Source organism: Bubalus bubalis, chromosome 22, assembly GCF_019923935.1.
Source record: "Bubalus bubalis isolate 160015118507 breed Murrah chromosome 22, NDDB_SH_1, whole genome shotgun sequence".
In the NCBI taxonomy this organism is placed as follows: domain Eukaryota; kingdom Metazoa; phylum Chordata; class Mammalia; order Artiodactyla; family Bovidae; genus Bubalus; species Bubalus bubalis.
The window spans coordinates 40,528,716-40,539,118 of NC_059178.1; positions in this window are offsets into that span (position 1 = coordinate 40,528,716).

Here is a 10,403-nt window from a genome sequence, read left to right on the forward strand (position 1 = left end):
GTGTACTACGGGTGGGAAAAAGATCTCTAAAAGAAACTCTCTCTTCCTTGTTTGAGAAGAAGCAAGAGGACCCATAAAGCTCAGAGATAATGGGGGGAATCCCCCATATTTTTAGTTGTTTCTATCTTCTCCACCTAAACCTCTAGGTACCTCTAGGTCCATCAGCAGCATCGCTATGATGGTGACAGTGACGGCAAGGGCAACAGCAGCAGAACAGGAACCTAAAACTACAAGGAACAGAATCCTTCTCTCTGACCAAAAGGACTATAGTTCCAAGAGTATAGGAGTCGTTTGCATTGATTTTTATCTCTATCTTCCCTCCTCCTGCTTGGCTTTGAAGGTCGACATAATCAGAAATATGCCATGGGATAGGTTAGCGTTACTCACTTGGTCATATCCGACACTTTGTGACCCCCATGGACTATAGCCCATCAGGCTCCTCTGTCCATGAGATTCTCTAGGCAAGAATACTGGAGTGGGTTGCCATTCCCTTCTCCAGGGGATCTTCCTGACCAGGGATCAAACCCGGGACTCCTGCGTTGCAGGCGGATTCTTTACAATCTGAGCCACCAGGGAAGCCCCCAATATGCCATAGAGTAGGGAAAAGCAAACTCCAGCTTTCCAGTCACAAGACCAGTAGAGGTTCCTGGGGGCCCAAAAATGTCACAGAGATCATGGTGAAGAAGAAACTTAAGGAAGCAGTACCATTAAGTTGAATGTGTAGTCTAGGTTCATTCTTGAGCCAATGAAAAAGAGAAGAAAATTAGAGTCCATCATCCATCATTAACATAGAAACAGTATCCTCAACAGAATACTAACAAACTGATTCCAGCAATAAAAAGAATAATTCACCACTACTACATGAGATTATTTTCAAGACTGTAAGAATGGTTTAAATTTGAAAATCATTTAACATAATCTTCCATATGAACAGGCCAAAGAAGAAAAATCACACACAATTATATAAGTTAATGCAGAAAAACTACTTGAAAAGTTCAATATCCTTTCATGAAAAAAAAAAAAAAAAAAACCTGAGCAAAGTAGAAATGGAAGACAATTTAAATTGCTAACAAGCGTCTATAAAAATAAACAAAAAAACATATCCAATATCACAATGGTGAAAGATGGCTTCAACAATTCAATAAAAAAGTGAACAAAAGACTTAGATATTTTACCAAAGAGGATGTGAAGATGGCAACTAAGCACATATAAAGATGTTCAACACCAATAACCATTAAGAAAATGCAAATTAAAACCACAATGAGAAACCACTGCACACTTATTTGGACAGCTTTTGAAAAAAATAAAGACAATATCAAGTGCTAATGGTAATAAAGATTAACCGGAACCGTCATTCTTTGCTAGGGGGAATGCAAAATGGTATAGGCACATACAGTTTGGAAGTTTCTTTGTAAAATTAAACACATGCTCACCTTATGACCAAGCAATCATATTTACCCCCAAAAAGTAATGTTCACACAAACACCTGTACACAAATGTCTATAGCAACTCTTTTCATAATTACCAAAAATTAGAAATAGCTCAAATGTCCTCAACAGGTAAATGATTAAAAAAAAAACAAAACTGTGGTGTCTGTATGTAATAGAATACCTTTTAGGAATAAGAATGATCATAAAAGTATTATGCTGAATTTAAAAAACTGGTCCCCAAATTTACATATCATGTGATTTCTTTTATATGACATTTGGAAAAGGCAACACTATAGGGAAGTTTATTGGTTTCCTATTGCTTCATAACAAATGCCCACAAATGTAGTAGCTTAAAGCAATGCATAATTATCTCACAGTTTCTGTGGGTTGGGAGTCAGAGTTCTGGTTAGCTGAGTCTTATACTCAGGTCTTATACTCACAAGGCTGAAATCAACATGTCAGTCAGGCTGTGTCCTACGTGAAGGCTCAACTAGGGGGCATTCATTTTCAAGCTCATTCAGGTTGTTGGCAGAATTCATTTGCAGCTCTGTGACTGAGGGTGCTGACTTCTTACTGGCTGTTGACTGGAAGCTATCCTCAGGTCCTGGGTTTCCTGCCATGTAGCCCTCCTCCCAGACAGTCACACAGGATAGTTTGCTTTTTTTAGGCAAACAAAGTAGAAGTGTGTCTCTTGTAAAAGAGTGTCTCTTGCTCCAATCTGCTAAAAAAAACCCTGTTATATAATACAATGTGATCATGGGAGTGACCTTTGCTACATAATAATCTAACCAAGAAAGTAACCAAGATCCAATAATTCTGGCTGTATTCTACTAGCTAGAAGTAAGTCACAGGTCATTCCCACACCCAAGATTGGGGAGATGATATAGGTTATACCTCTGGAAGTGAAGTTCATGGAGGCCATTTTAGAATTAAGCCAACTAGAATAAGAGGAAAGTGGCTGCAAGAACTAAGGCATAAGGGGAATGATTGGTGGACAAATGAGCCATAGAGCCAATTTTCAGGGGTAATGGAACTATTTGTATCCTGATTGTTTTGGTGATTACGTGAAATCTCAGTTCAGTTCAATCGCTCAGTCGTGTCCGACTTTTTGCGACCCCATGAACTGCAGCACGCCAGGCCTCCCTGTCCATCACCAACTCCCAGAGTTCACCCAAACTCATGTCCATCGAGTTGGTGGTGCCATCCAGCCATCTTATCCTCTGTCGTCCCCTTCTCCTCCTGCCCCCAATCTGCCAGCATCAGAGTCTTTTCCAATGAGTCAACTCTTCACAGGAGGTGGCCAAAGTATTGGAGTTTCAGCTTTAGCATCAGTCCTACCAAAGAACAGCCAGGACTGATCTCTTTTAAAATGGACTGATTGGATCTCCTAAAACTCATACTATACACACACACACATATATACTATATATACTTCCCTGATAGCTCAGCTGGTAAAGAATCCACCTGCAAGGCAGGAGACCCTGGTTCAATCTCTGGGTTAGGAAGATCTGCTAGAAAAGGGATAGACTACCCACTCCAATATTCTTGGGCTTCCCTGGTGGTTCAACTGGTAAAGAATCTGCCTGCAATACAGGAGACCTGAGTTTGATCCCTGGGTTGGGAAGATCCCCTGGAAAAGGGAAAGGCTACCCACTCCAGTATTCTGGCCTGGAGAATTCCATGGACTGTATAGTCCATGGGGACACAAAGAGTCAGACACAACTGAGCAACTTCTTCCACTTTCAACTTTCATACACACGCAGGTCAATTTTACTGAATATAAATTTAAGAAATGAAGGATGAAAGTCTTTTTCTTCAAAAAGACATTCTCCTGGACTTCCCTGGTGGTCCAGTGGTTAAGAATCCCTTGCCAATGCAGGAAACATCAGTTTAATTCCTGGGCAGGAGCTAAGACCCCACATGCTGCAGGGCAGCTGAGCCCATGCACCACAAGTACAGAAGCCCGCAGCTAGAACCCACGCTCCGCAACAAGAGAAACCGCAGCAAGGAGTGGCCCCTACTTGCAGCAACTAGAGGAAGCCTGCATACAGCAACAAAGACCTAGTGCAGCCAAAAATAATGCATTAATAAATAAGGCCATTTTCCCATTTGTTCCCATTTAAAAGTGGTATCAAAATTAATTTTAAAAATTTCATTTTCCTCTTTTCTCATTATGGGGACGTAGTTTTAATACCATTTCTCATCTCCTTCCCATATAGAGCGTGGCACTGGGCCAGTGCCTCACAACCCAGAGTTTAATGCCCTTTATCCTACAGTCAGGGCATCTCTCAGCACAGGTAAAGCTGCACATCCCAAACAGGAGAAAAATTTATTTTTGTGAAACATTCAAGAATCCCATCTAACTATTTTGTTCAGGTGTCACATCCGCAGGCAGAAAGGGCAATGGCACCCCACTCCAGTACTCTTGCCTGGAAAATCCCATGGATGGAGGAGCCTGGTGGGCTGTAGTCCATGGGGTCGCTAAGACACGACTGAGCGACTTCACTTTCACTTTTCACTTTCATGCATTGGAGAAGGAAATGGCAACCCACTCCAGTGTTCTTGCCTGGAGAATCCCAGGGACGGGGGAGCCTGGTGGGCTGCTGTCTATGAGGGTAACAGAATTGGACACGACTTAGAGACTGAACAACAAGGGTAATGCTAAAGAATCTGGTTTTCTGTTTATTCCATGAACATTTAAAATTCTTTCTTAATTCAGGACTTTTGACATATGATGTTCTCCCTGCCTGGCTCAATCATGAATCTACCTCTGGACTCATCTGCTCTTCATGTACCTGCTTCTCTTAATTTCCTCTTAAAAAGCCACCTTCCAGGGTTTCCCTGGTGGTCCTGTCTGCCCTTTCAATGCAGGGAGCACATGTTCCAATCCTGGTGGGAGAACTAAGATCCCACAAGCTACAGCAGCGGCCAAAAATAAATAAATAATAAATGCTCAAATACTGCCTCCCTTTTCACCACATCATTTTTTTTTTAAGTCACCTTCCCCAGTAGGCTTCTCTTGACCTCTTCAACTAAAGGACCACCTCTCTGTCACCTCTCTGTCTATTCAGTCCCTTCTTAGAATTTATCAATTTATTGAGCCAGATTCATCTTATTTATCTATCACATTTCTTTGTTTACCTTCTTTCTCAAAAGTAGGTTCACTCTAAAATATTAAGGGGAAAAAAAGACCAATAATCTTGTAGAAAAGGTGCTAGAATTATGAAGGCAGTTCACAAAGAGAAAATCTTTTCAATTCTCCATGTCCTTGAATATTTGAAAAGATATCCAATCAGACTCACAATAACAGAAAAGTAAAGACAGAAAGTCTTTTTGCTTTATTATTTCTTTTATTTCTTTTTTGCTTTATTAAAAATTTATTTTCTGTAATAAATTATACAATTTAGTCTTGTTTTTAAATAGTCTACACCAAAATTAATTGGAGGAAAGTTGCTTAACAATGTTTTATTGGTTTCTGCCATACAACAGCTCAATTTTCTATCAAGAGAGAACTAGAATATACATCTATGCAATGGAACATTTTGGAGCTATAAAAAGGGGTGAAGACGATCTTTATAAAATGTTCTAGACTGATCACCAGGACATACTGTTAAGTGAACTAAACAGTGTGTGGGTGTGCACAGTACCAAGTCAAAACCATAAGACAAGACACCTCAGTTAAGTCTAGTTTCCATCCTTGTCTCTCTCCATCCCATTTCCTCCCTTGACAATAACTAATAACGTCAACAGATTTTTATTTACTCTTTACTTTAAAAACGATAAGCGTGTGTGTGTGTGTGTGTGTGTGTGTGTGGTGGCGGCGGCGGCGGTTTAGTCACTCTGTTCGACTCTTAAGACCACATGGACTGTAACCCTCCAGGCTCCTCTGTCCATGGGATTTCCCAGGCAAGAATACTGAAGCAGGTTGCCATTTCCTTCTCCAGGGGATCTTCCGGACGCAGGGATCAAACCCAAGTCACGCAGGGCTCAAACCTGAGTCTCTTGCATTGGCAGGTGATTCTGTACCACTGAGCCATGAGGGCAGCCCAAAACCTAGATACCCAAAACACTATATGCTTCATGATGTGATGTAACAGAAAACTCAGAGTACCTCCTTCAAAGTATTCTTGTCAAATAATTGACCTGAGTCTCATCAAGCCTTCAAAATCAGCTACCAGTGTGTAAGAGATAAGCAGCAGAGCATGTTAGACAATGCCACAAGGATGCAGGCAGCCAAATTCAGAATCTGGGAAACTTTACAGAAAAAATGTTTCTACAATAAGTAAATAGCAAGAAAAAAAGGGAGCAGAGCTTCCCAGGTGGTGCAAGTGTTAAAGAACTTGCCTGCCAATGCAGGAGATGTCAGAGATGCAGGTTCAATCCCTGGGTCAGGAAGATCTCCTGGAGAAGGGCATGGCAACCCATTTCAGTATTGTTGCCTGGAGAATCCCATGGACAGAGGAGCCTGGCAGGCTACAGTCCATAGGGTCACACAGAGTTGGACACAACTAAAGTGACTTAGTACGCACAGAGGGGAAATTAAAAATGCCATAAAATGTAAAATGCCAGTTGGTGTAGATAGAATTTGTTTAGATCCTGACTTCATTATATCAGCTGGAAAAAAAAACAAAACCCTATTTGTGGACCATCAGAGACATTTGACCACTGGATGTTAGATGATATTAATGAATTAATATTAATGTATGATAATGATATTGTTCTGTTTTTCAAATAGAGCTTTTATGTCTTAGAGATATATTTGGAAATAATTACAGATGAAGTCATAAAGTAATTGGGATTTGCTTTAAAATAATAGAGATTCAGAGGGAACGGGGAAGTAAAAAAGAAAGAAGATTGGTCGTGCGCTGATAATAACTGAAGCTGGGCCATGTGTACCTTGGAGTTTATTGTACCATTCTCTCTACTTTATGTAGAATGAAGATGTCCATAATAGAAAGGGATTTGTTTTCTCTTCTTTTTTTTTTCCGGCTTCACCTTAAGGATTGCAGGATCCTAATCTCCTGACCAGGGATTGGACCTTGGCCCTTGCAGCGAAAGCATGGAGTCCTGACCTCTGGACCACCAGGGAATTCCCAGGGTTTTGTTTTCTGTAATTTTTTTTAAGTGAGTTCCAATAGGATGGGGGCCTTGTATCTTCCTCCTTCTGTATTAGTTTCTCTAACAAAGTACCACAGACTGGGACTTAGACAACAGAAATGCATTTTCCCACTGTTCTGGAGGCTGGAAGTCCAAGATCAAGGTGCCAGCAGTTCGGTTCCTTCCAAAGGGCATAAAGGGAGGATCCAGTCAGGCCTCTCCCTGGTTCATAGATAGTTGTCTTCTCCCAGCGTCTTCACACCATCTTCCTTTGGTGTCAATGTCTATATCCAAATCTTCCTTTTCTTATAAGCACATCACTCATGTTGGGTTGGGGCCCACTCTAATGACCTCCTTTAATCACCTCTATAAAGGAATTTTGACTCTGAACAGGCACATTCTGAGGCACCGAGAGTTAGAACTTCAATTTCTGAATTGGGCGGGGAGGGCACAATTAACACTGATCTATCTCCAGTATCCAGTGCCTGGAAAATAGAGGGGCTTTAAAAAATATTTTTTCAAAAATTATTTTTAATTGGAGGATCATTGCTTTACAATGTTGTGTTGCTTTCTGTCATACAACAATGTGAATCAGCCATAAGATACATATGTCCCCTCCCTCTTGAACCTTCCTCCCATACCCTACCCCATCCCATCTTGCCGCTCTAGTTGTCACAGAGTACCAGGTTGAACTCCCTGTCTAATAAGTGTTTTTTTTTTTTTTTTTTTTTTTTTTGGTAATGACTCAATGACTTTAAAATGGCAGTTGAGCAGCAAGACCCTGGTACCAGAATTCTCTACTTTCCCCAGTGTCTTCTTGCTGTAGTTTTAATGATACAGTTAAATGATACATTTAATCTAGCCTGGGGGCCTGAGTCTGTTGGGGCACTTTTAGCAGGAAAACAATGCAAGCAGCTCAGCATCTGGTTGGGTTTTTGGCCACCGCAGTTCTGGCAGGCCCCATCATATGCTCTGATTTGTTGAGAACATGGCTTTAGTAGGAAGCAAGATGGGCAGCTGACCGAATACACTGTGTGGGGTCTCAGAGCATCAGAGATGACTTGGCGGCTACTAAACTAGGACCACAAAGACAGGGAGACAAGACGGAGTGCACTGCCCCAGGCAAGGCCCAGCCGGGCCTGACAGCTTCCTGCATTCCCCAGACTTGGTGTGTTCCTCCAATCATAATCGCCCACTTAACCTCAAATGAATGAGTACTCAGCACCCATGCCTTCAAAGATAAGGGAGAGACGTGGGCTATTATTAATAGCTGGGAGTTCTGCTGAAGTATTTAAAAGCCAATAAGGTCTCGACTTCAATTCAGCTGTGCACATTAATAGCCAAAATGAAAGGAGAAAATATCTGCAATAAAAATGTACAATAAAATCCTTTCAGTCTCAAATACATTTATCTACTTAGCCATAGATCCATTTATTCCTTTGAGTTTTGCCTCTGAGGTAAAAGAATAAGAGAAAATTAACCAATTCAAAGTTATTGACTATATGACCTATTTTAAACTTATGTTTTAAGCCTCAAAATCAGACAATTACAGCTATATTAAAGCATTTAGCATAAATGCTGTTTTGCCAGCTGTTTCTTTCCTTTCCTCTTCATTTCTGCCTTGCAAATTTTAAAAGGAATTTCAATTGTTTAAGATGACTTTTCCCAATTATAAATTCTTTATGTTCACTGAAGAAAATTTTGCACACCCAGAATAGCATGAAGAAAATATTTAATCCCATCCTCGGAAAGACCTATAGGCAAACTTTCAGTGTATTTTCTTCCAGCTGTTTATTTAAACTTTTATTCTCTATGTTGTATTTTGATTTCAATTTCACATTATACCAAGTCTTTTCTCCACTGGCTCCACCCCCAGGCTGTCCCACCCTGCCCCCTTGCTGCATGCCCCAGAAGGTAGCCTGTGTTGACCAGCTCCCTGGCTCCCTGGGTTCAGCCAACTGGGAGGAATTAGAATGAGTTCAGAGGGAGGAAGGGAAAGATTGAGTTCTTGGTGTTTTCCCCCAAGTTTCTTCCTTATAGGTCTTCTCAGCAGGCTGCAACTCCAGACAGAAAGTCTCAGTTCCCATCAAGAGTTCTCTCCTTTGAAGGGAATGCTCCTCCACTGTTGGTGGGAATATAAATAGATGCAGCCACTACGGAAGACAGTATGCAAGTTCCTTAAAAAACTAAAAATACAGTTACCATATGACCCAACAATTCCACTCCTGGGCATGTATCTGGGAAACAAGAAAACACTAATTTGAAAAGATATGCACCCCAATTTTTATATTAGCAACTGTTCATAATAGCCAAGGCATCGAAGCAACCTAAGTGTCCACTGACAGACGAATGGATAAAGAAGATGTAGTGCATATATTCAATGGAGTATTGCTCAGCCATAAAAAGAATGAAATACATTAAGTCCCCCACATACAAACAGGGTCCATTCCTAGAGCATGTTCATAAGTCCAATTTGTTTGTAAGTCCAACAAAGTTAGCCTAGATATCCAACTAATACAGTTCACTCCATACTACTGTTGTTGTTTAGTTGCTAAGTCGTGTCCAGCTCTTTTGAGACTCCATGGACTGTAGCCCACCAGGCTTCTCTGTCCATGGGATTTCCCAGGCAAGAATACTGGAGTGGGTTGCCTTTTTCTTCTCCAGGCAATCTTCCTACCTCAGGGATCGAACCTGCATCTCCTGCATTGGCAGGTGAATTGTGTACTGTAATAGGTTTATATTACTTTTCATGAAAATAATATACAAAAACCAAACATTTTAGTCATGTCTTTGTGCATAATAATACACAAAAACACAGAAAATAAAGAAAACATTTTTAATCTTACAGTATAGTAGCTTGAAAAGTACAATAAGTAGTGCAGTATAACAGCTGGCATACAGGGGCTGGCATCAGTGAACAGGCAAGAAGAGTACTGACTGGAGGAGGGCGGGGGGTGGGAGATGGTAGAGCTGAACAGTTGCCAGCAACAGGAGATGGAATCAAGCTGCAAGTTCACTTATGCCTTGCATTGATGCACAGGTTCTGGTTTGTTGCTGGATTCAACTCTACCCTCTTGAAAAAATCATCGAGTGATGACTGGGTCATAGCTCTTTTTTTCTCATCATAGGGGCACAGTCGCACTGGCTTGCATTCTGAATGGTGGCCTCACGCAAACTTTCCTGTCCCGTTCTCTGCTCAGGTCCTGTGCCTCCAAAGGAAACAGTGCCTCCTCGAATGAAGAAAATCCTCCTGCCATTTCCTGTGTCGTGAGTCTCTTCGGTTCTTCAGTTCTTTCTTCTTCCTCTTGCCGCTCTTCATTCTTTTGCTAGGCCTCCATCTTTTCACCTTGCTCCACTCTTATCAATTATTTTCATTTTTGTTGCCATTGTTATCGCGTGACATTTCTTAGCAGTACCAGCTACATCACTGCTGCTTTAATACTTGCTTCTGGACATCCTGGACTTGAAATAAAGATACTCTACTACTTGACTCTATACAGTGCTGTGCAGTAAAGTACACAAAAGGACAATTACTTGTAGAGGATGCACTCAGGTAACAATGTACACCAGACATGTGAGCTAACTTATGTAATGGGACATGCAAACATATGTTCACATCTTTGAAAGTTGAAAGTTCACAACTTGAAGGTTTGTATGTAGGGGACTTACTGTAACACCATTTGCACTGACATAGATGGGTCTAGAGATTATTATAATAAGTGTAATATTTTATAATTTAAATAATTTTATAATATTCTATATAATTATGTGGTTTTGTAATTTAAACAATTATTTAAATAATAATACTATTATATATGTATAAATAAAATGTAATAAATAGATAAATATTTATAATTATTATAAATCAAAGACAAA